The sequence below is a fragment of the Haliotis rubra genome, unplaced genomic scaffold, assembly GCF_003918875.1.
Source record: "Haliotis rubra isolate DU_JTF1 unplaced genomic scaffold, ASM391887v1 Scf290, whole genome shotgun sequence".
Taxonomy (NCBI): domain Eukaryota; kingdom Metazoa; phylum Mollusca; class Gastropoda; order Lepetellida; family Haliotidae; genus Haliotis; species Haliotis rubra.
In genome coordinates, this window is record NW_025766958.1 from 880,212 (window position 1) to 907,947 (window position 27,736).

The following is a 27,736-nucleotide window of genomic DNA, read 5'->3' on the forward strand; positions in this document are numbered from 1 at the left end:
AGGGCAACCTGACAGCTCAACGGTACTGTGACGAAATCCTACGCCCACATCTCCTTCCAATCATTGATCGCCAGAGGGAGTTGGTTCAACAGGACAATGCCAGGCCCCACACAGCACGTCACACTAGAGACTTCCTCCAGAACCACAACATCAATGTGCTCCCCTGGCCCTCAAGATCACCGGACTTAAACCCGATCGAACATCTTTGGGATGCCCTGGACAGACGGGTGCGACGCCGTAACCCTCAGCCCCTGACACTTCAGCAACTCGCACAGGAACTACAGGCAGAGTGGGCTGCGATTGGGCAACACGAGATTCTGAGACTTATTCGTTCGATGCCGAGGCGATGCCGTGCAGCTCTGGATGCCCACGGTGGTCACACGAGGTATTGACTTCAGCGCCACCACACGTCTCCATGTGACACTCAAACTGACATTCCTCGAGTTGGTGCCAAAGACGGATAAGTCTGCATTCCCAGTGTGCAATTTCGCTATATTTCATTGACTTATAAAGCCTACAAGATGTTTCAAAATAAACATAAAAATACAGTTGAAATTCCTATATACGTTTCTTTTTTGGAGAAAATGTATACATATATATAGTTCCAAATGCAAATAATTAAATCGCGCCATTAAATTGTGTTTATATCTTGTCCTTTCTGCGAGTCATCTCACTGGGAGTAACTTTGCATACTGTGGCGGTTTGCCTTTGCTTAGTTACAAAATATGCCGAATCGAAGTAGTACAAATATGAAAATGATTGTTTAAAGATGATTGCTAATAAGGTCAACAAACACGCAGTCATTATCATCGGACTCGTACAATAGTCTTTAGGGGACATTTTGAATGAATATTGAAGGGCTTTATTTTCATTTGGCTCTTCTTGTTTTAAATACATATATAGTTACATATTAACTTGTTGTAAGAGTCAGTAGTGTAAGGTAACTTACATCTTCATCGCTTTGTGTGATTGGTTTGTGTTTCTTACACCAGTTGTATGCAGCGATTAATGTTTACAGTAGTTGAATATCATGATTTCAGTTGAACAATTGACTAGCCTTTGCAAGTGTTTCTGACGGATGGCACCAGTGAGACAGGATATCCGCGAGCACCTAGTATCACCCCTATTAAATAGTGATTCACGAACACGTGGTCATGATATCGTCGGAATCTTACAAAAGCTTTCTGTAGATATTTCTTATGAACACTGAAAGGGTTTTGCCGCATTTATTTCAACATAAATTGGTTGTGATAGGCACTGGCATATTGCACTGTGTAGTGACTGTTCAGGAAATTTTAATCTTTAATAAACACAAATCCTTTCGGGCAAGTGCAAGTCCATGTAACATGTATTTTTATGTCACAATCTAAAAAGAAGACACAAAAGTTATATCAGAGCTGATTTGGTCAATATATACCGGAGACATTTCCTTTAAAATTGGATCAGAGCGAGAATCATACCTGACATTATACCAACACTGCTATTGACACGGTTGTGTCGAGTTATCGGTTGTTCAGATATATATTCGAAAGGCCAAAAGTGCATACAGATGCAAGCACAAAATTGCCCAGGTACGATTGTTTGAAAATATGTTTACCTAACATGCAGGATGCATCACTGTATATGGCAACATACATATTCAAATTTTTAGCAGAGCCGTATGATAGAGATGTGATAGGTAGATGAAATTATTCTGTACTGAGGCACAGAAAGAGTGAGCGAGTGAGTTTAGTTTTACGCCGATTTTAGCAATATTCCAGCAATATCACGGCGGGGTACACCAGAAATGGGCTTCACACATAGTACCCATGTAGGGAATCGAACCCGGGTCTTCAGTGTGACAAGCTAACGCTTTATAGGCTACCCACCGCCCCTTACAGAAAGAGAAAATGGTAGAATGCAATAAACAACGGTTATAACGAACTTGGGTGGACAACTAAATGTACTTGCAATTGGTTATAACCGTACTTCGTTACAAGAATTTCAACTAAAACATACAAAAGTGGGAGGGGCTGAAAAAGTTCGTTATTTTATATTCGTTATAACCGGCAGTTCGTTACAATCATTTCAACTGAACCATACAAAAAGTATTCGTTATAACCGACTGTTCGTTATCAACGTAGTTTAAAGAAGCTAGAATACTGAAGGTGAATTTGGTGTATCAGCCAAAATTATACCATAAACTAGAAATATGCGTTATACTTACACGTGTTTTTCTGGGTAAGATACGCGACTATTTTATCATACTTTTCTTTAGTTTTGAATGTAATCATTCTGAATGTGTTGTTATTGAAAGATTCGCTTCTGCAAACTGCTTCTGTTGAAGTCCATTGACGAGTACCATTAAACATCCTCACACACACTGACTCCGGTGTAAGATGAGCAGCACCAGGAGGACATGGTTCTAAAACAGACAAACGTTTTATATAATGCGAAATACATTTCACGATTAAACACTGAAAAAATGGACCAAACAAAGACTCCGGTACTGGTAGCTGACCAAGGAGTGTGGGACAGTGTGAAACAATGGTGCACAGGCGAGGTCTATGTCTTGGGTTGGGTTGAGTTGGGTTTCACTCACTTTTAGCAATATTCCTGGAATATGACGGCGGGGGACACCAGAAATGGAATTCCACATTGTACCCATGTAGGGAATCGAACCCGTGCCTTTGGCGTGACGAGCGAAGCTTTAACGGGTACTTCCCTGAATGCCGGCAGGTATTGTCTAAGGTAAGCAAAGCAATGAAGCGTGCTAATCCTTAGACAATGGGGGATTATGGGGGACATCTCCTAATCTTACTGAGCGAAATTCAGAAATTCCTGAAGTGAGCGAGAGTTCAAATCGGACAATTGTAGTCTTGTCTTGAGTGAACGAAAGTTTACTATTTGATTGCAGGGTGATATAATGGATTAAACTTTAAACAACTCACTTAAAACAACTCCCTGTTGGGTATACATGTATATAAGATCATCATACATTAGATCACCATGTCACAATGGCTAATGTTCAAGTTAATGTGCTGTTTATTGCGAACAGACGAGGTGGTCGAAATTTAGTCAAATGTAGACGACAAAATAGCATCCATTGGATATGCTCAACACCAGACTGTATAGTATGACCAGAAATTATTGAGAATTTTAGGAGTATGTATAATTGGATTTCTAGCATAAACAACCTTGACCAGCTATCAAGTGCTTGGTTTCATTCAAGAGAGACAACTCCGTTAATCCTTTTTCATTAGTTTGTGAAGAGCTACCCCCTTTGTTTACTTGCTAGCAGACGAATTTTCAGTGATCCTCAGTATGGATGATTTAGAGAAGAGGAAGTTGATTTTATAACACGGACATCAGATCAGCTTAAGTGATTTCAAGTAGAACAGGCATCCCTTTCTCCACTGTTTATCGTGTTTTGAAAAATATTGCAAATGGATATGGCATTGAGCACTAGGGAGGCGCGGGTAGGCCCAGAAAATTGACTGTCGGTGACAGGAGGCAGCTTGGTATTCTTGTTTCTAAAAACGAACAAAGGAGTTTAGAAAACGTAAGGCTGGATATGATTGATAGAGGAACTGTGTCTGTCTGTAAGGAGACCATTAGAACTGAGCTGCTTGCAATGGGTTGGCAGAAATGTCGAGGAATTCCATCACCGAGCATGAAATCTGAACAAAAGGTGCGAAGGTTGAACTGGTGCTTACAGCATAGAAATTTTAACTGGGACAATGTGATTTTTCAGATGAAAGTTCTGTGTGGCTGTTTCCTAATACACTGAAATTCTGGACCAAACAAACTGTGTATGTGAAGGGAATATGAACAGTGAGCGGTACACAGATATTCTCGAGGGACATTTACTTCCATCTGCTCACGTGTTCCATGGAAGTTTTTGGATTTTCCAGCAGGACAACGACCCAAAACATCGCTCAAAGCATTCACAGGCCTGGTTTCGGACCCAAAATATGACATTATTAGATTGGCCAAGCTACAGCCCTGACCTAAATCCAATAGAAAATGTTGGGGGACTTATGAAGGAAAGTGTCAATAAGAAAAATCTGACAAATATTGCTGAAATGAAAGAAGGGGTGGTCCAATATTGGGACAGCATGGACCACGACTTTCTAACTTCTTTGATCAGTAGTATGCCCCGCCGCATTGAAGCCTGCATTGCTGCCCATGGTGACTTGACAAAATACTAACTGTTCACCTGTCTTTGAATCTGGAGTTATGTTCTGCTAATATTAACATTTAATAATGTTTTTCAGGAAGATGGAAAATGGCACAAACATATTGATTATCTTGTCCGTAAAGTGAGCCCACTAATTAATTGCTTGCGTAGTCTAAAATACAGGTTAAATCGTAGAACGCTTGAAATTATGTACAAATCTTTTATCTTACCCATATTTGACTACTGCGATAACATTTGGGATAATTGTAACAACGAACAAGTAAAAATGCTAGAAAACCTACACTTGGATGCTCTTCGAACAATATGTGGAGCAGTACGAGGAACTAGTCACGAAAAGCTTTACAGGGAAACGGGTTATTGCTCATTGTCTGACAGACGACATTATCATAAATTATATATTACAAAATGGTCAATGCTCTGACTCCTAAATACCTATCATTATGGGTCCCACCTAGTATCTCCAGCATAACAGGATACAACCTTCGTAACTCCAACGATTTTCAGACAAATGCAGGGCGCTTATCCCAGTATAACCGATCTTTCCTGCCTTCTGTTGTTAAAGCATGGAATGCACTTGATATTAATATCAGAAATGTAGATTCCCTATCTAGGTTTAAACAATTGATTTCCACAGACATTCAGATTTCTTCAATTTTATATACATTGCTAGTTATGGCCAGCGACAATACCAAGTGATCCTATCCAGAATTAGGCTAGGTTGTAGTGATTTAAAAGCAGATGGTTAGAGAAGACTCTCCATGTACCACCCCTTGCAAATTGTACATGGATATTTGATACGACCCCATAGTTAAAACAACAACGGATTAGTTCAGCAACCGTAACATGCCGGCATTCCGGGGAGTAAACAGCTTTAACCACGTATGTGTGTGAGAGTGAGCGTTAAAGCGTGTGTTTGTGTCCGAGTGTGTGTATGTTATAAGGCAGTGCATTTCATTGTAAGAAGGCTTTGAAATTACATTGTTTCTATTGAAATTCTGTAGTAGAGGTTAATGTCGTTGTGCTTTAACAATAGTTATTTGTTAGAAAATGTATTACCCTCAGCTAGGTGTCAGTAGTTGTCGCTTTTACTGGATGCTTTTGGACTCGGGCATGACCTAGAATCTTCCAAGACAGTAGAGCCACGCATCGTATGAAATATGTTACGACTTTATAAAAAAGCTATCATTTATATCTCTAGAACCAGCATTCAGTAAAGCCACATTAATCCCTTTGTCCATTCTAGTTGTTCCTGCTGTCATAACATAACCGTCCTTGATTACTATTAACATTTTACCGACCAATCAAACATCGCCTGAACGTAACGGGTAAGGGAGGTAACTTTTATCAAGAAACCAAAACCAATGCTCCTTTAAGTGGACGTGTGGAAATCGTTTTATCAAACATGGTTTTAGAGCTTTCTTTTGCGCGCTAGTCAGTTTTTAATATTTCATTTCTTGCTTTGAGGATGGGTAATTTGATATCGCGATAACGTAAATCCAGAACGTGTAATCTGATATCACGAGAGCCTAAATCAAGGGCGGGTAATCTGTTATGGGAAGGGATGCAGGATTGGTGTAGGATTACTGAAATACTAGCCCCGGGGACACAGAGAATGATGCTGAATGGACAAATGTATCCCTCTAGCATCCGTCACCTAACATCAAACCCAGCGCTCGTATGAAAATCGATGTTTCCACCCTCGATATCCACCCCAGGCCTATTTTGGAAACTTGTCTTCTGTAATATGACTAACTTTTTACTGCTACCATTCCCATTGTATTTCATACTCCTGTTGAACTTTGAACGTCCACCCTATTGTGTCCTGTCGCCATAAAAACTTCGCAGTAATTGATATAGGTTTAAAATAAAACGTCACAAATTAATTTTGAAAACCATTGTCCAAAAAACGTTCCAAGCTGTGGATAGTTGACGACAAAAGATTTTACACAATCATTTTTCATGGATATATATTTAGTATGAAACAATGGAGAAAGTTTTGAATTTAAACTATGTCGCACATAGGCGAGCGGTCGTCCAAGGTCGAGAATACTATTCATTTCTCAAAACCCATGTTTTGTTAACACAAGCTGCCTTTCAGAAAGTAGTCAATATGTAATATATGTGCTCGGCAAAGTAAAGATTCAAGTAATGGTGGTAGAAGTTGAAAAGGGGTCTTTTATCCAAGTTTGACCTTTCTGAGTGAGTTTTGTTCTCTTAGAGTGATACATCAATGAATTTTAAGGTAAAGGATGATTGGTGATACATGTGGTCTCACCTTAGAGAGAAAATTGGGTGAGCAAAGTTATGTGCCTCATGTGACTACTAACCTTCTACCGCTTCTAGGTTATCCGGGATAATAATAATCAGATTCTGATTACAGCGTCCAGTGAACAACTAGTCAGATGGATACTAGGCGCTATATAAATGAATTATTATTACTATTATTATGTTTTACAGATTACAAATTGTATGCAGCAAAGAGGGTTCGGGTGATCCTGGAACAGTCAGGCTGGCTCATCATCAGCTCAGGGCCCTTGCCCCCTCTACACGCAGCCCAGTGGGACTTCTCCCAGGAAACGCTGCCTAGTCGAACCCACCAAGAACTTTCCGGATTATATTTACTAGACTCCCGAACACTGCAGCCTTCTGCATTGCCCAGAGTGTCAAAAGGGCTGTGCTCCCTGTGGAGAACCCGGGCATTCTCCTGATCTGCGCCAAGACGTCAGGAGGTACCAAACCAAGGGCACCGAGAATAATGGGGAGTCTGACGACAGTGTACTTGGGATGCAAGCGAGACATATCAAAGGCGAGGTCCGCATATTTAGCATGCTTTTCCTGAATCTTGCCAATCACATTGCTGTCAAAAGGGACAGAAAATTCAATAACATAAATATATTCATTGCCTTTATCAAAAAGGACAAGATTAGGTTTGTTGGGAGGAATTCTTCTGAGTCGGTGTATAGGCCTGTTCCAAAGAAGTTTAAAGCTGTCATTTTCCATGACGCCCTGGACATATTCAGGGTCATACCATGGATGGACTTCGGAGTCAAAACCACAGGCATGGCGAAGACCGTAGTAGAAACAACGAGCCATGCCATCACGTCGTTAAAGATCTAGATATGCTGTTTGTGCCAAGGAAGGGCATCTACTGACAAGGTATTGGACAATCTCTGTAAATTCATTGCATAATCGACATTTCATGCTAACATTTTCTTTTAGAATTACATTTAGGCGATTGCGAGTGGGAAGTGACTGGTCCTGAGCAGCAAAAAGAAAGCCCTCTGGTTCACATTTAAGACCAGTCGAGTTCATCCAGGCGAAGGAGTCAGTGTGATTGCTATTCTGTTCCATACACTGCATATATACACGATGCAGTGGTTTCTCAGAAAGCTTCTCCACAAAAGACCGACTCTGGGCATACTTGGTGAAGGACTTCACCTGGTTTACTCCCATCGCTGAACCGTCCAGCAGTACATCGCCATCAACAAAATCAACCTGAAATTTCAGATTCTGTCCAACAACCTTGGCACGCTTAAAATAGCTGTGGAATTCCTTGCTTTCATTGCGAGTCTTGACATGTATCACCATAGGAGCATCCGATAAATAAATATGTGCAAAAGTACACAATAAATTTCTATCATGAAGAGCCTCCACATTAATCAAACCCCGACCTCCAGAATTGAATGGCATATATAAATGATTAGGAGAGGAACGAGGGTGGTGGGCTCTGTTATCAGACATAATCCTTCTGGTCAGGCGATCAAGACTCTGGATGGCTTGTTTGGTCCAATCAACAACTCCAAAGGAATAGGAAAGGACTGCCACAACAAAAGTATTGGTGGCTTTGACCTTGTTTCGAGCATTTAGTCCTGAGCTCCAAATGCGAGATTTGTACTTGAATCTGTGCATTCTGGATTATTATTATTATATATATATGTTTTCTCAAAATTTAAACATCAAACATTTATAGTTGGCCAGGCCTATCTATTGTTGCGAGTTAAAATTGTAGTGAGGCAGGTTCTATATAGCCATTTCAGCAATGTTGCTCCAGAGAACTCTCTGAAGTTTAGTTGTCAGTTATCTTGTACTCTCTCCGGTTTGTCTTGCCAGATTTGATTAGCTTCAGTGCCGTGATAGTAAGTGAGTGAGTGAGTTTAGTTTTACGCCGCACTCAGCAATATTCTAGCTATATGGCGGTGGTCTGTAAATAATCGAGCCTGGACCAGTCAATGCAGTGATCAACAGCATGAGCATCTATCTAGGCAATTGGGATACTATGATATTTGTCAATTAAGTTGGCCTGACCACCCGATCCCGTTAGCCTCATCTTACGACAAGCATGGGTTACTGAAGATCAATTCTAACCCGGATCTTCAGGGGTCTGCCGAGATAGTGTTGGAATACTGTTTATTGCGACGTAAAAATACATGCTTAATACTTCAAATGAAGTAACCGTACCTGGTGTTGTTGTAGGAACAGCCGAAGTAGAAGTGTCAGTTGTAGGTAATGGTGTTGAAGTTGTTTCAGTTGTTGACGACGCTGACGAAGTGCCAAGCAATGTTGTCGGTGGGGATTCTGACGTAACCGACTCGAGTCTTGTAGATCGGGATGTTTCAACTCCAGTAGTTGATGTCGATGTTAGTGGGGTTTCTGGTGTAACTGCCTCAAGTCTTGTAGATATGGATGTTGGAACTCTGGGAGTTGATGTCGATGGTGGTGAGGTTTCTGATGTTATCGCCTTGGGTGTCAAAGACACTGATGTAGTATCTGCAGCAGATGATATCGTTGGCGCTGTTGATGGTGCAGCTGTTGTTCCGGGTGTGGACGAAGCGGGACGTAAAGTCGTAATATCCAGTGTAGCTACTGATGAGGCAGGGGATGTTGTCGTTGAATTTGCCATTGAAACAGTCATTGTTGTGGATGACACGGTTTCTTGTAAGGAATCTGGATTGGTGTAGAAGGTACAGAGATTAGATAAGTAGGTCTTTAATTTGTTCATGCTGTAATCACCCAATAATGTCAATGTGATCCTTTTTTTTGTATATTCTTTATGTAAAAAATATTTCTTGTATAACTGTGTTTTTAAAAAAAAAAGAACTAAACTCATTTTCGTATCCTTTTATAGAATGCTTCTGTTGGAAATTCGACTCCATTCACTTTTAACAAATTTGAAAACAAAACAATGTTCTGCAAACTTCAACAATGAACAGATAAAGAAAATAATCTCTCGTTGTATCTTGGAAACATCTTGATTTAAAGAAAGGTATCTGGAAAAAAGAATTTTTAGGGAAATATCTCAAGTGGTTTAGGCCAATAATTGGATTCAAGCTACCCTGATTTGTCATACCTATAGTCCCACAGTTTATATGAGCAATAACGTTTGTTTTCAGTTAATGCGACTTTAAAAATGGACACATTTCTTGTGATCTTTCGTACAAGGAGCAAACTAACCAGAATTAATCTAATTATATAGTGAATCTGTAAGTCGAATTTCAGGTTCATCGGATTCTGATATGAACAAGGGGCACAACTCTGGACAGCGACTACTTAGCTTACGGGTCACGCGTGTCCTTAGTGGAAGTGAAACCTCACCCACTCTGACGTAAATAATCTATTTATGAAATCTTTAGAAATGTAAGTGACGAAAACCTTTCCACTAATCATAAAATCTCCGTTGAGTTCGTTGTTAGATTCCGATGTGAATAAATCATTACTTAAGATTCATTGTACCAGGTTTTCGCGAAAGCTGAGTGGCTCAATCGAACAGTCTAATCGATGATAAAGATCGATATTCACACAGATGTTAGGTCTGGGGGCTTAGTGGTTCAAGCGTTCGTTCGTCACGCCAAAGACCCCGGTACGATTCTGCCCATGGGTACAATGTGTGGGGCCGATTCCTGTTTTTCTGGAATTTCTTCAATTGCTGGAATATTGCTAAATGCGACGTAAAACCATATTCACTCATAACTGAATGGATATATAATGCCCATGTGAACCGAGGATGATTTACCTGTGGAAATACAAAGGGATGTCCGGGCCTCAGTTACCGGGATACATGTTTCATCATCGGCACATTCCCGGCAGATGCTTCGTGCTGCAGCAGCCTGAAAAGGGGAAGAGAAAGGTTTATGCATATCTAAAAAATACGTAGCATAATACACAGGGTTATGCACATGAAACAGACCTTCTAGCTTTGCGAGGGAAATCTGCGTCATGTGCATTTGAATAGTAGTGTTTAGCCAGTTTTAATTATGTTTTTTCTTCTCAACTTATCCGGATAATCCGGATTTATATACCTAAGTGATCAGCTCGTTAGGTCTATCGGTATACCTGGCTTATAGACTGGTACATTCAAAATGAAATCAGATATATATATTTATTTTATTTTATTTTTGGAATCTGCATAGACCATGAGGGTAATTTCGTCATTCTGTAGACGCCGTTTCAGAGCTAAAAGGGTCTCATCCAATCGGACATATTTCCTTCTCAAAAACTGATCTCCCATCTCTGTTGTCTGGAATTCTGGTGGTATGACAAGATCTTGTCTGCTTGTTGGAAGTTTTGGCTGAGCGAATCTTCTTGCTCTGCGGAGTGTCATTCGATGGGACTCGAACGTTGGCATGGCAGACACTGCTGGATCTCCTCTCATCTTGTTGATCTCTTCATCGAATAGTGATGGCATTGGCTCGAAGGATGACTTCGCAGTAACCTTCATGTTTGTACGAACCTCTTTTGCCTTTTGAACACGGTCCATTGTAGGTGAGAGGTGTCATTTTGAACACGGTTCAATGTAGGTGAGTACCTACTCATGTAGGTGATACCTGATTGATCAGTATTCACTAAGTTGATTAGTCAATCAAGAAATCTCATCTTTATGCCACTAAACAAACACCAATCAGTTGCAAGACCAGATCGGTGAACATAAAAGGGAAAAAGGTCTGCCTCATGTCCATAGTTTGAAACCTACAGGTCTGCGTCATGTGCATAATAACGATGACGGCGCCTCTTGGCAATCTGTAATGATCGATGTTTACAAGATAAATCAGTCCGTAATCTTGAGCAGTTGTATATCCTAGTGGACAACTCGGGCCCAACGCAATCTGTGACGTCTGTGTTCAGAGGGTCTGTAGGCTCTGATACCCGAAGACGCCTAGCCACCGTATATCAACTGACACGGTGATCAAGGGAATTCGTCGCTGATGACGTTACCATGAGGAAACGGTTTCTCAGGTGTAACGTCCTCAAATGCCGGTCTTCGGCTGGTGTTGTTACTCGCGGTCTCCTACTTCTTGGTCCTGTACTTGGCCCGTCTGCCTGTAACGTTGCAGCAGTCTAGTGACGGCTACACGGGTGCAGCCGAAGGTTCTTGGTGAGCCGAGGTGAACTTGGGTCTTCGGGCTGAGCGGACGTGTTTTTATGAGCTCCCGCTCTGTAAGCTTACATGGTGACCTATTTATATAGGAAAGAAAGAAAAGAGACAGAAACGAAAGAAATTATCAGACAGTTCTGTCGAAGAAGATAGCTCTAAAAGACGCAAGGAATGTGAAGATAGTGACTTTTCACTAGAATACCTGAGAAACATGGCGTTCTACTCAGGATTACCTGCCCAAACAGTCAACCCGATCATTGGACTGACCTACGGTCATCTCCCTCAGTCACCCCAGTATGTAACCCCCGTAACACAGATGTCCAGTCCCCCAGACCAGCAACCATGGTGGGTTGAAAATCTCTTCAAAAGACTGGACAAGATGGATACCAGGCTAAAGTCACTGGACAAGATCGAGTCGTCAATCAGTCAGTTATGTAACCGGATTGACTCGCTGGAGACAGATGTAACCATTCTGAAGACGACAACAAAGAGCATTGAAGAAGCGGCTGTCTTTCGAGACAAGGAGCACGAGGAAGTGAAGAAAGCTGTACAGTCATTTACAAAGGAAGTCAATGTGATCAAGCAACAGCTGAGTGAAGTGAAAGGTGATCCAGCTGGCCAGTCAGAAGAAGTACGTGAGCTAAAAGAACAGCTTTTAGATGTGCAGTCACGCTCCATGCGAGATAATCTCATCTTCACAGGAATTGAAGAAAAAACCTGAGGAAGACTGTGAAGAGGTTCTACACGAGTTTATAAGGACCAAGTTACGATGCGAGAGAGGAGTGAAGTTCGAACGAGTCCATCGTATAGGAAAACGCTTTCCTAATCGGACTAGGCCCAGACCTATCGCGGCAAAGTTCACAGAATTCAAAGACCGAGATTTCATACGACAATCAGCCTACAAACACCTCAAAGGGACGTCGTTCTACATCAACGAACAGTTCCCTAAGGAGATAGAAGACAGGAGGAAACAACTATACCCTGTACGGAGAGAGGCAGCAAGGTCAGGTGACAAAGTGAGACTCGTAGTGGACAAGATGTACATTGGAGACAAACTGTACGTTCAGGGAGAAGCCGTGTCACACTCCAAGAGCGCCACTCTGAGGAGGAAACACAGCGTGGAGGAACTCAGAACTAGATCATCGACAGCAACATCGTCGACGAGGTAGGACGACGCGGAGCATACGCGAACCACACCTACTCCCAGTTCCCGACTGTGTGGACGTGGTAAGATAAACGTTCTAGTGTTGAATGTATGTGGTTTGAGATCCCGTCTTTTAAACCCAGACTTTGTGCAAAAGATATCCCAAAATGACATTCTGTGCCTATCTGAAACGAAAACGTGTGATGTGGACATTATTAATATTCCTGGATATTCAGTATATATGAATAATAGGATAAATTACCAACACGTCAGGACTTCAGGAGGAATCGTTTTAGCAATCAGTCAAGCAATTGCCAAGCATGTTAGTGTGCTTGATATTTCACATGAGATTGCTACGTGGTGTAAATTATCCAGAAACCTACTTCAGACACAGTGTGATATATATCTCGCGTGTGTGTATATTCCCCCGGAGAACAGCAGATTCGCCTCACTCGACCATTTTACTGTATTAGAGGATGACATAATCAAATACTCGAATCTCTCTGATAATGTCTGCTTAACTGGTAACTTTAACGCTCGGACTAGAGACTTACAGGATTATGTACAATTTGATGAGTTTTTTTAGATCCCTGAGCATATTGATAGTGAAGAGCTTTTTTCTAATGTTCAATCACTTGTAAATCGGAACATTCCGCTTGGTCGTGCACACACAGACAACTCTGTTAACAACTACGGTAAGAAGTTGATTGAGTTGTGTAAGAACACTGGATTGTTCATTGCTAACGGTCGTGTGTTGGTGATGACAAGGACTGTGGGAAGTTAACGTGTAAGGACGCCAGTACTGTTGATTACTGTATTGCTTCTGCTACCGTATTGTCCCACATCGAGACTCTAACAGTGGAAGAGTTTGATCCAGTGTACTCAGATGTACATTGCGGTGTGTGACATTCTCTTTTACGTGCAAACATATGAACACTGGGAATGAGACGAAACAACGAGAAAGTACACCCTGTATTAATGTAAATAAGTTTGATAATAATCTTCGAGATGACTTTGTAAATAATATTGATTTATCTGTTGTAAACACTTTGTGTACATACATGGAAAATGCTAATGATGATGATGTTGCATCATGTGTAAATTCTGTTTGTAATAATTTGTCAAATATGTTTGTTAGCGCTGCTAAGAATACGTTTGGTACCACTAAGGCTAAATCACCCAAAAATTGTAAAACGCATAAACCTTGGTTTAATAGTTTGGATTTAATAAGAACAAATCAAATCGTTCAAAATTCTTGAAAGCTGGTAAGAATTACAGTAAAATTTTGAAAACTTCATTTAATAACTATAAACATGACTGTGCTGAAAAATTACGTAATTCACAGAATTACGACCAAAAATCTTTCTGGAAAGTTTTAAAGTCATTTGATAATCGCACTGAAAAAGCATTAGGTATTGACAAGCAAGAGCTATTTAATCATTTCAAAGATTTGAACGCAGGACAAGCCTGCAAGGTTGATTGTGATATTTGTTTTCATGAAGGTGTGTTACATAAAGAGATTTTAGATTCGGTGATTACAGATAAGGAATTCTTTCTGCTGTCCATTGTCTGAAAAACAACAAAGCTTGTGGGTTAGATAATATAGTAAATGAGTATATTAAGTCATCTATTGACGTTATGTTACCTGTATATGTAAAGCTATTTAATTTAGTTCTTGATGGTGGTGTAATGCCTGAATCCTGGCTTCTAGGTATAATTAAGCCTATTTACAAAAAAAAAAAAGGGATGTTGGGGACCCGGATAATTATCGAGGGGTGTCACTTCTAAGCTGCTTGGGTAAACTATTCACATCCATATTAAGTTATTTCGGCGTTATGAGCCAACCAACTTAATATGGATATAGTTTACCTCTGCAGCTTTGGTTTAGGCTCATAACGCCGACCTTTCGACGAAACTTTACGGTTGAGTGAAATATAAAGGTCGACGTCCTGAGACTAGTTTCATTTTGCCAATTAATAAAGGATTACGAGGACAATGAAGGATCAACTAGTTGTTAGAGGAGGATAATCCGGATTATGCGGATGAGAGCGCACCTAATGAGAAGATGACAGCAGTTTAGATTTTTATCACTTTATTTCCATACTTGAAACACTCATCAACAAGCTCAGTTGACAGATTTTAACATTTTTTACAATGATTCACATAAGCAAATACATGCCATTTTTGATTAATACATCGTAAATTCATATAGCACACATTTTTTCGCAGATTTTAACCCAAATGCAATAGGTGGGATGCTGAATCAGCAAACTGCCCCACGGACAGTGTTCCTTGTTCAAGCTGGGGACAAATGTCATCCAGTCGTCGCTCCAAATCCCTGTATTCCAACTCACCATTCCAACTTCTCATGTCGATAAGGCCTTCTTCGTAGAGGGACTGCATGAGGGTCGAAGCTGCCTTCAGCTTTTCTAGCGTCTCCTTCGCCTACAAAAAGCAAAGAATTATTAACTATTTGGGTCCAACAAACAAAGAATCTGTTATTAAATTCGACAAAACGGTGGCAATTGATTTATACATATATACGAATTTAAACTCTTACCTTAATATCACTCGTGACAGTGTGATGATTGTGTTCATCTTTCACCATGGTGACGATGTCATTCGTTGTTGATGCAGTGGATTTGCAGTCTTTTGCAGTACATATCCAAGATATCCTGTCTCGTTTTCTCTTGTTGACTCTGTACGTGAACCCGCCATCAACCAAGTAACGACTGTCGCGAGCTGTAGGGATGAATCTCGGATCTAGCTGTGCATTTGCCATTTCGAAATCGAATGTGAATCCATTGACCATTCCATAGACATTTATACCAAAGATATGAACAGTGTTCAATATTGGCACTCTGCTAAGTGTTATTTTAAACTTTTCAGTCATTTGGAAGTTACATGTGCGACGAGTTCACCTTATCAAAACATCTAGAGTAGATTATTTACAACGCTAATTAAGCCTAATCAGAACCTAACCTTCAAAGGAAACCGCAGGTCGGCGTCCTGAGACTAGTGGAAAATCGAAAGGTCGGCGTCCTGAGACGACACCATTAAGTTAACGGCTCCAAGCCTACTCTGACAGCGTTGGTGTCATAAGCTCTGCGCAAGCGGTCTTCAGGAAAAACTACTCCACCATTGATAACATTTATTTCTTAAAGGCATTGATTGATATATACCTTAATCAAAATAAGAAATTATACTGCGTATTTGTTGATTTTAGTAAAGTTTTTGATACTGTGTGGCGCTGTGGCCTTTGGCGGAAAATGGTTGATAATGGTATTACTGGAAAATGTTTTAATGTTATAAAAGGTATTTATCAGCATATAAAATCATGTGTTACTCATAATGGCAGTACAACCCAATTCTTTCCTTGTAATACGGGTGTTAGACAAGGCGAAAATATATCTCCATTTCTGTTTGCTCTTTATTTAAATGATTTGGAATATTTTCTATCAAATAACGTAATTGGTTTGGAATTTGTAAATGCTTATGCACTAAAAGAAATTGGTATATTCATTAAGCTACTGGTAATTCTTTATGCTGATGATACAGTACTTTTATCTGAATCTCCTTCTGATTTGAAGCTTTGTTTGGAAACTTTTGATGCTTACTGTACACGATGGAAACTAAAAGTAAACATTTCTAAAACTAAAGTTTTGATTTTGTCCAAAAGAAGCAGTAAACTTAGTACATTATTTCTTCTGCAGAATACTGTTTTAGAGGTAGAAAAACATTATATTTATCTTGGTGTACTATTCACAAGCACAGGTCGCTTTTGTAAAGCCATTAAACGGCTCTCTGGCCAATCGTCTCGTGCAATGTTTGCTATATTTAGAAAATTCGCTTGTTAGATATACCGGTCGACTGCCAACTTAAACGTTTTGATCAACTTGTTAAGCCTATTTTAGTGTATGGTGCTGAGGTGTGGGGCTACGAAAACACTATTCAATTAGAACGTATTCATTTGAAATTTTGTAAATACATATTGAAGGTAAAAACAACAACCCCAGACTGTATGGTTTACGGTGAACTTGGAAGATATCCACTTAGTATTTCTATCAAATTGAGAATGTTATCATATTGGTGTAAATTATTATTATCTTATGGTAAACTATCAAAAGTAATGTATAAATTAATGTTCAATTTGCACAATTCTCAGACAAATGCTAAATATCCGCTAATAGCGGGAGTAAAATCTGTCTTAGAGAATACAGGCTTAAGCTACATTTGGCATTTACAAGAATTTCAGAGTACCCATTGGCTGGTAAATAATGTTAAAACTGTACTCGTTGATCAGTTTCTACAAACTTGGAGAGAAAATAAATCACAATCATCGAAACGCCTATATGACAATATGTTTAAGGATAATCTTTATATTGAAACTTATTTGTTGCAACTTCCTCTAGATTTACGTATTTAGAACTTCTAAAACTTAGAACTTGTAACCACAGACTCCCTATTGAAACTGGTAGATGGCATAAAATTGATAAAGAAAATAGATTGTGTACATCATGCAAGAGTTTAAAATCGGGGGATGAATTTCACTTTATGTTAGAATGCAATGAGTTAAACGAATTACGAAACAAATATCTCCCTCCATATTATTGTAAACATCCCACTGTGGATAAATATATTTCACTTATGTCTATCACATACAAACCAATACTTGTTAAACTTGCTCTTTTTGTGAAATGGGGCTTGCGTACGCTCCGTTAATGTAATATATATGTGTTTCATTGTTTTGCACATGTATTTGTTTTACTCTATGTCATGTATATGACTCATGAGAATAAACTTTGAATTAAATTGAATTGCAACGTGCGTGTGTCGACCAGCGTTCGAAATAATCGCCGGCCCGGAGGCCCAGCGCTAGTTGTTATTGTATCGGGCCGGCAGTTTCAAATATTTGCAGGCCCTTGTGGCCTTCAGTAAATTATCTGTCCCTTTTTACAACTGGAATCTTTCCCTTGTTGTTTTCTCCTTTATTAACGTTCGGGAATCATCCATGATCCATCATGTTACGATAACTTACAGTTTCACTTCATGGTATTTCAGCGCTTTGCGCATAGGAATGTCAACACCAGTCTTTAACAAATAAAAACGTCTCTCTGCGCCATAGAGTTCGCTAATTGATTTTGAAGAAAGAGTCTGAAACTGTGTGCAGCGTAGTCTATTTTGTTTTTATTGGTTTGACTTTAACAAAATGGGCCTGCAGATTTCATTCAGGGCCTGTAGATTTTAAAGCCTGCAGGCGGCAGCAGGCCCTGATGGCCAACTGGCAAATTAAAGTATTGCAAACACTGGTGTCGACCCCATCTGGAGCATACTTATGGCCCTCTCACGTTCAACTGCTGATAGTCGTGGCATGTCTGTGGTGATCTTTTTCAAACTGCATGTGTAACCTGTCCACACACTAACTTTTATACCCTTAGTGCATGTGAAACTCTGACAGAGGCCCAAAATCATGGTTTATACAATTTACCACTTCCACGTTTTATTCACGACGTGCACGTGAATTTCACTGCAGGTATCAAAATGTTTCAGCTTAAAACTAACCTACAAAACTATTTCTTTAAAATTTGAGAAATGGTAACTTTTGGTATACTTTCTTTTGCCCGTCAGTTTAGTTTTACGCAGCAAAAAGATTTAACTTTTAGCAAAGTACAAATTCTAGTAGTCTTTCGGGAGGTCCGTGAAGATCCGGGTTAGAATTGATTTTCAGAAACCCATGCTTGTCGTAAGAGGCGACTAACGGGATCGGGTGGTGATGCTCGCTGACTTGGTTGACACATGTCATCGTACCCCGCATAGATCGATGCTCATGCTGTTGATCACTGGATTGATTATTTACAGACCGTCACCATGTAACCGGAACATTGCTGAATGTGCGTTAAGCAAAATAATAATAAATTAATTAATTATTAGATCATAAATAAAATATTTAAAAATTTAAAAAAAGAAGTATTAAGAGTTGGAACTTTACCAAGAATACTTATCCGTAATATATTATTTGTACCATTTGACAACACTCTATAAGGCATTACGTTTCTGTCTTGGGCTACATTCCATCAGCTGCAAACATTTTGTGGAAGGGAGCATGTTGGACTGTAACATTAACAACCTATTTGTATGTTTTATCCAAAAAGAATTATTAAACAAAATGCCAGTGTCAACCAGTAAAATGCCAGCGCCAAAGACTATCGACTAGCGCTTTCGACTATCCTCAGAAACAGATTAACTGTGCGTCACTGTGGAAACATCAGTGGAATGTTACTTTGACAACTTTTTCAAGAATGTTAATAATTCATGATGTTCAGAATCATAAGGACTTGAAAGTATCAACCTGTATGCATGAAGTCTTCTCATAGGTTGTGGGAATCTTTGACATTATATATATAGATTGCACTTAATGGGGTGACGCATTTTAGCCTTAAGTGATCTCCCATCTACTCAGCTTTCACAGCCCATGGCCAAAGCACCATCGCATCGCACTAGAGGGTCCGTATTTGAATTTAAGAAACACAATTGGCATTGTTCAAAGAAATATCATTCCAGCGTTTTCAATTATTTATGTTAAAAGGTTACTCAGAATGAAAATGAAAGGGTTGTCCACGATCAAATGTCTTGGTTTAGTAAGCAAGTCGATTAACACCACTTTAGTCCATTTGTTCGCACCAGTACATACGTGTCAGGATGTGCAGGGTTCCACCATTCCATATACATTATATCCACCCCGAATCGCATCAACAACCTACACACCCGTGAAGATTCAGGTTAGAATTTTTCTTCAGTAACCCGTTCTTGTCGTAAGAGGCGACTAACGGGATCGGATGGTCAGGCCTGCTGACTTGGTTGACATGTCATCACACCCCAATTACGTAGATCGATGTTCATGCTGTTGATCACTGGATTGTCTGGTCCAGACGCGATTATTTGGCGACCACCGCCATATAGCTGGAATATTCCCGTGTGCGGCCTAAAACTTGATTCACTCGATCACCCACTCACTCAACAACCTACATCAATAAATATTTTAAGACATACATATGTTTATTTTTCAATAAATTCAATTGTTATCATGTATGTATGGTATGTTTAAAGCTGTTCATAAACCCTCAATTTTGTAAAAATTATATGCAGTCAAACACCGTTATGTCGATGATGAACATATCTACGTACATACTTCGAGTCATTCGAAGTTTGACACAACAGCAAAATGATGATTAATAAGAATTATTCAGGGACTAGATATTTACTTCCAGACAACTGTGCGTTCGACACATCGAAGTTGTTTGACTGATGAAAAGGACGAATTACCATCTGTGAAAAGAATGGTCTCCAAACACAAATCATATTGATGGATCAGTTGTATCCAACTAACAAAGATTCATACTGATGAGAGTGAACCTGTCTGGGGATTTGTCATTCTATGTATGTCGTGCACCGCGTCGTGCACCCGCCTGGTTGTCTAGTTATGTAACCTGCCAATGTATCCTCACACTTAAGAAAATCAATCCGTGCGTTTGGGTTTGTACTAAATTAACTGAAAAAAACACTTAGTGAATAAAACGCTGTACAGTATCTTGTAGATAAATAAAAATTATACACCAGTATATTCTTCACAAAGAGTATGAACTAATGAAATATAAATGTGAATTGTAACTTTTAAAAGCAAAGATAAGCGGTGACAAGAAACAACCTGTGCAAACACCTGTGGTCTATGGCGTCAGTGAATGAACCAACGCCGAAACTGAGGAAATTGCCACTTGTCTCCTGTCAATATTTACAGATTAATGGAAATACTCAGGGTGAAAATCTACCAAGTTCAACTTCCATTACAAATGTTAGCAAAGGATTTCTGTAAAGAACCACTTAGTGTTGTGTCGCGCATCGAAAAAACTCCCATCAACAAGTTAAAGGCACTATATCGCACCACACTTCTCTAAACATAAATAATGCATTTCTCTCAATAATACTAACTATCAGCCCTCGCGGAAGCTACCATATAATTAATTCCAAAAACAAATACGTATTACAATATTGAATATTGAATTAATAAGTTTGAATGAATTAATGTAATGTTGCATTAAATCGACTGTCGCGCCCTCTACCGGCCGAACATTATTTCAAGCAAACCCCATAGAGTTATGTCCCTTGCAGCGCTCTTTACGAATATCCTCCGCACAACTTGTGATTGAAACCAGTTCGGCAAACACCGACAACGCCGCGTGCGACATTTTTCGATGTACGGAACAATTGTTTACATTCCATGTATGGCAAGTGTTCTCTGTTTAGAAGCTGTTCGCCTCGAAGTTTCAATTATTGATTTCAGGCAAGGATAGGATCATAAGTAATTATCGCATCAATGGGAAGTTACAGTGAGTGCATGTGCTCCAGTATGTATACTATAGGCCAAAATATTTTCGAAAATGTGTGACATTGTGCCTTTAATGTACTGGAATGTTTAATGATATAACAGATGATTGAAAACAAAATGCAAATTTTGTAAATCATTAAATTAACTATTTACAGACGCCTTCATATAGCTGGAAAATTGTTGAGTGCGGCGTTAAACAACAACAGGCAACCATAGACACACAACATTTATCATCAATGCTTTGGTCAAACTAATCCGTGTGTATATATATATATATATATATATATATATATATATATATATATATGTGTGTGTGTGTGTGTGTCTGTATAAATGTATGTGTATATATATATATATATATATATATATATATATGTATGTATATATATATATATATATATATGTATGGAGATGTATGTGTGTGTATATATTTATATGTGTGTATATATATGTACTATATATATATATTATATATGTGTGTGTGTGTATGTGTGTATATATATATATATATATATATATATATATATGTATATATATATATGTGTGTGTGTATATAATGTATGTGTATATGTGTGTGTGTGTGTGTGTCCAGATAGCGCCACTGAAGTCATGAATACATGACACATTTCTATGAATAACAACTTTTTATTCTTTATACGACGTTTCAGAGCTAATTCTTGCTCCATCTTCCTCCTATCGTCAGTTTAATCAGTAAATGAGATTATCTGTAGGTATAAATACAGACGTGGTTTTTACAGACATATACAAGCACGTTCGACAAATCAACCAGCGATTTATCGGTTAATCCTTTAAACAATGTTTTTCAACCTCAGCTCTTCATTTCTCGGGCATTCACGGGCATATTACATGACATAATTCATCCATTGTATCTAACGTATTTTAAATTGAATTTTATGTTATCATCTAATACTTTCTTATCAAAATTAGGTTTAATGTGTTTTAACATGCTTTATGGTCGCAAATGGTTTAAGTATATTTCAACTAGTTCAAACAAGCCATTATTTTATTTAATGTATTTGACCATTTTATCAAAAATACAGTACCGTTATCTTGCCCTTTAGAAATGATGTATATTTTACAGTTTTACAACGTGTCTCTTCGAGCCCTGTATGATTATAGGCTGCATAATCAATATTACCTTGAAATTTTAGTGTCACACGTAAATATATCATTCACTCAAAGAAACGCCAATTGGGAACGTTTCAATACAGATTCTTGTACCGTTGTAAAGCACGAATGATATGTATGGAAACGTCGCTCTCATGATATAAAGAGGTTGTAATCCATATAGCCTGTCTATATTGTACTTCCCAACTTCAAGTTAATAATTTGCCGTGACAAAAGGTTTAAAAGTCCCCTTTGAACCAGCAAAATAGAATATAGACAAGTCTAAAATATTCAATAATATCTTGAACAAACAATGAGCAAGCTACAAATGAATGACAATACAGATTTCTAGTACAATGCAATTGAGTCACGAATCTAAAATATTGTGTCACAAATATATAATATTAACTCACCAGAGTCTTGACATTCACAGTGAGAACAGATATACTGATTAAGGGTTGTTTACAATGACAACAGTTGAATAGACAAGCACGGTCAGTCTTGAAATGTTGGTCTGCTTGATTATGGCAGACAGATGTGTATAATTCCAGTCATGTGAAAGGTCCCGCGCGTTACTCAACAACCAGCCTTAAACAGTTCTCGAGCATTCTATCAAAGCTGGGCTCCATCATTATTCTCTTAGAACGATGCGGGATTTTCTCGAACACACGACATGATAAGACCCAGACGTCAAAACAAAATAAAGCCAACCAAGGGAGGCAACTCTGAAGCACTATCAAAAAGGCGTGCCGCTACAAATATTATTGCCATTGACCATATATGATGCGAGATGCGAGCCAAAACCCACACTCACAACTTTAAACATTGTGACCCATAATAACTGTCACTTAATCAATGTGATATTACAAATTACAAATTACAAATTACCAAAAAAACACACACTCATAACATTATCACTTATTATGCCTATAAGAAAACGGGCAAGTGGATGACGATAAATAAACATGTAAGGGTCTGTACCATCAAACATAACAAAAGAGTTGTAATTTTTGTATCGTACGCATTTAAGTTAACTGAATGGTCGTTGCAGTTTTCAGAATATGCATGGAACATCAATGCTATTTGCACGTATTTACTGCATACTAAAGTAGAGTGAGTGAGTTTAGTTTTACGCCGCACTCAGAAATATTCCAGCTATATGGCGGCGGTGTGTAAATAGTAAACTAAAGTAAAAGATGGTACATACACATTTACCTAAATGATTTGTTTTCATTCAGACAATATCAAAAGGGGCTTGTTTACGGCTTACAATAAATCAAATGCGTATTTTAACACTACATATCAGTTGACCTAAATATCAAGATATGGAACAAAGAAATGTGATCCTAAATCACTGACTCTCTGTCATCGCAATATTAACATCACAGCGGATCAGAAATAATACCCACATTAATTTTAATCAAAGCTACCCCGCCGCCCCCAAACACAAAGATATTTCTTAATAACGGCATCTGATGGGCTTCCACCTCACTTTTTGCGGTTGTGTAGGTTACGAATTTAATTAACAGGCATCCTTTGGTACATGGAAATCTTCAAAGATGATGGATAATCAATCAGTTATCAGAAAGGCGTGTAAACAATGTATATGATGTTGTCATTATAGACGGTAACCCAGTCTGTTGTCAACTCAGCTGCATAAGCCAGTAAATCGTCGGGGTAGTCTTTTGGGTCGAGGTAACAATACATTGATGTTTGATGTTGTGACAACGGTGTTGTTTTCGGGAATTTCTACAAAATGTAAAATGTGTTCACTCGTCTCACAACAGGTAACAATCACTATGTTTTAGACTGTGACAGTGTCATATTGTCGGGTAGTCTGTCTCACAGTCGCTGAACCATATTATTTTCCTTACTGTCTAGCCCTCCCTGCAATACTAAAGCCCAAAATGATGGAAATCTAGATTTCCCCAGGTTCTGGATTTCCCATCTCACTGGGGCTCCTTTTCACAATTTAAACTGGGTTATTTCTTACAATCAAAAATTATATATATTCAGCGCCTAAGCGTTAGTCTAGACTGTCGGGTGGTCAAAGATCGGTGCTCTTACTGCACCTACTGACCTGGCTGTCTTTGATTGTGTGGATCTCTCGTTCTCGGTATACGCTTTGTCTTTTGAAGCATAGCTTACAAGGTTTATTTGCATTTACACGGGTTACGCCAACAAACCGCGCATGTGCGATGGTTTGCTGTATTTATCAAACTTCTTTTGCAAGTTCATATAGATGCACATTTCAACAAGACAAGAACAATGCAATTTCTTTAAAAAAATATATATTTACGGGCAATATGTTTATTTATTTGTATTTATTTATCTACAATGTACTTTGACTTAACTGCATTCCATTTTGAGTATCATTAGAATCATTTACATAAAGAGTAATGACATAGCTAGCCGTGTGTCGACGAGTTCCCGTTAAACTCCGATATATGTCCATAAAACAAATATTTACATTAATATCGCAAATTATTGGCAACTTCTTAGCGGATTATTCACGAATTATTCCAAACCTGTTGATTATTGGCGAAACATTCGTAGTTTTTCTGTGCAGTTCGCAAAAAAACAAACCCGATAGCAAACCTTTTGGGAGGATTATTAACGAAGCATTCGCAACTTCCCCGAGGCCCAGTCGCATGTTTAATGCAGAATTTTATTACAAAATCCTTTGTTGTAGCATATTTTTACATTCCACCGACAAATGCCATACTTGTGTACTTCCCTGCTGCCCCGTTAAGATCCGGGTTAGATTTAGTCTTCAGCAACCCATGCTTGTCATAAGAACCGACTAACGGGATCGGGTGGTCATCCTCGTTGACTTGGTTGACACATGTCATTGTATCCCAATTGCGTAGATCGATGCTCATGATGTTTTGATAACGGGATTGTCTGGTCCTGACTCGATTATTTACAGACCGCAGCCATATAGTTTGAATATTACTGAGTGCGGCGTTAAACAACAAACAAAGAAAACGTCCCTGCTCAACACTAAAAAATCTAAAAATCTATTCTAGAAATATCCTTACCACCGAGTACAAGTCCTGGGCATCTGGAGTCACACGTTCCGTTGAATGTTTGACCAAACATGTACGTTCTTGGTAACTGTACACCGCCAGTCTACAGCTTTTTAACTGCCTACACAAATTGGCACATTGGAATCTGTTTGAAACCCTTGTTGGATCTTGGTTCCATCCCTCCAGAAGCCTGCCGGGTTGATTCGCAGTGCTGAAAGTCCATAACAAACACGACAGAAAGCCAGAAATACCCAGGCTCTGAAACTTAACCATTCTGTTCCAGTGGCGTCGGAACTCACGCCTGGCAATTACATAAAGGAATCGGAGACTGCTGTATTGATTTAAAGCAAGTACTTACTAAAATATTTATAGCAGTTCCATATCCATAATAGGCTACCAAGACAACCCTTGGAAATGTATGGAGTTATGAAGAATTGCTACATAAGCCATTTGAAAGATTGAGTGTGTGTGTGGTGGGGTGGGGGAGCTAATGAATAGTTGAGACCATATTTATCGCCTTAACAATAGTCTAGATCCACCACGACCACCACCACGACCACCATCACGACCACGACCACCACCACCATCACGACCACCACCACGACCACGACCACCATCACGACCATGACCACCACCACCACCACTATCACGACCACCATCACGATCACCACCACCACCATCAGCACGACCACCATCACGACCACCACCACGACCACCACCACGACCACGACCACCACAACTATCACGACCACCATCACGACCACGATCACCATCACGACCATGACCACCACAACCACCACTATCACGACCACCATCACGATCACCACCACCACCACCAGCACGACCACCATCACGACCACCACAACCAGCACGACAACCACCACCATCACAATCACGACCACCACCACCACCACCACGACGACCACCGCCACCACAACCACCATCACGACCACGAACACGGCCATCATCACCATCATGATCACCACCACCACCACCACCACCATCACGACCACCTTCACGACCACCACCACCACCACCACCACCACGACAAACATCACGACCACCACCAACACCATCACGACTACCATCACGACCACCATCACGACCACCATCACGACCACCACCACCATCACCACAACCATCACGACCACCATCACGACCACCACCACCACCACCACCACCACCATCACGACCACCATCACCACCACCACCACCACCACAATCACGACCACCATCACGACCACCACCACCATCACGACCACCATCACGACCACCACCACCACCACCACCATCACAACCACCATCACGACCACGACCACCACCACCATCACGACCACCACCACGACCACGACCACGACCACCATCACGACCACCATCACGACCACCACTACCACCACCATCACGACCATGACAACCACCACCACTATCACGACTACCATCACCATCACCACTATCACGACCACCACCAGCACGACCACCAGCACGACCACCACCACCAGCACGACCACCAGCGCGACCACCACCACCATCACGACCACAATCACGACCACGACCACCACCACGACCACCACCACCACCACCATCACTTCCACCGCCACGACCACGAACACCACCACCATCACGACCACGACCACCACCACGACCACCATCACGACCATGACCACCACCACCACCACTATCACGACCACCATCACGACCACCACCACCACCATCATCACGACCATGACCACCACCACCACCACTATCACGACCAGCACCACGACCACCATCATGACCACGACAACGACCACCATCACGACCACCACCACGACCACCACCACCACCATCACGAGCATGACCACCACCACCACCACTACCACGATCACCATCACGACCACCACCACCAGCACAACCACCAGCACGACCACCACCAACATCACGACCACCATCACGACCACCACCACCAACAACATCACGACCACGGACACCACCACGACCACCATCACGATGACAACCACCACCAGGACCACCACCAGGACCACCATCACGACCACGACAACGGAAAACACCACCACCACCACCACCATCACGACCACATCCACCACCACCACCACCACCACCACTATCACGACCACCATCACGACCACCACCACCACCACCACTATCACCACCACCATCACGACCACCACCACCAGCACGACCAACAGCACGACCACCACCACCATCACGACCACCATCACGACCACCACCACCATCACGACCACCACCACGACCACCACCACCACGACAAACATCACGACCACCACCACCACCATCACGACTACCATCACGACCACCATCACGACCACCATCACGACCACCACCACCATCACCACAACCATCACGACCACCACCACCACCACCACCACAATCACGACCACCATCACGACCACCACCACCATCACGACCACCATCACGACCACCACCACCACCACCATCACAACCACCACCACGACCACGACCACCACAACTATCACGACCACCA

At 40.4% G+C, this 27,736-nt stretch overlaps 1 long non-coding RNA gene across 1 annotated transcript; it reads right to left on the reverse strand.

Moving 5' to 3' along the window:
- Positions 1-9,022: 9,022 nt before the first annotated feature.
- Positions 9,023-25,405, reverse strand: LOC124281950. The gene is made up of 3 exons (XR_006900006.1): positions 25,246-25,405; positions 10,191-10,284; positions 9,023-9,124 (listed from the first exon to the last, which is right to left on the reverse strand). It is a non-coding gene; the product is annotated as an uncharacterized LOC124281950 (long non-coding RNA).
- Positions 25,406-27,736: the final 2,331 nt, after the last annotated feature.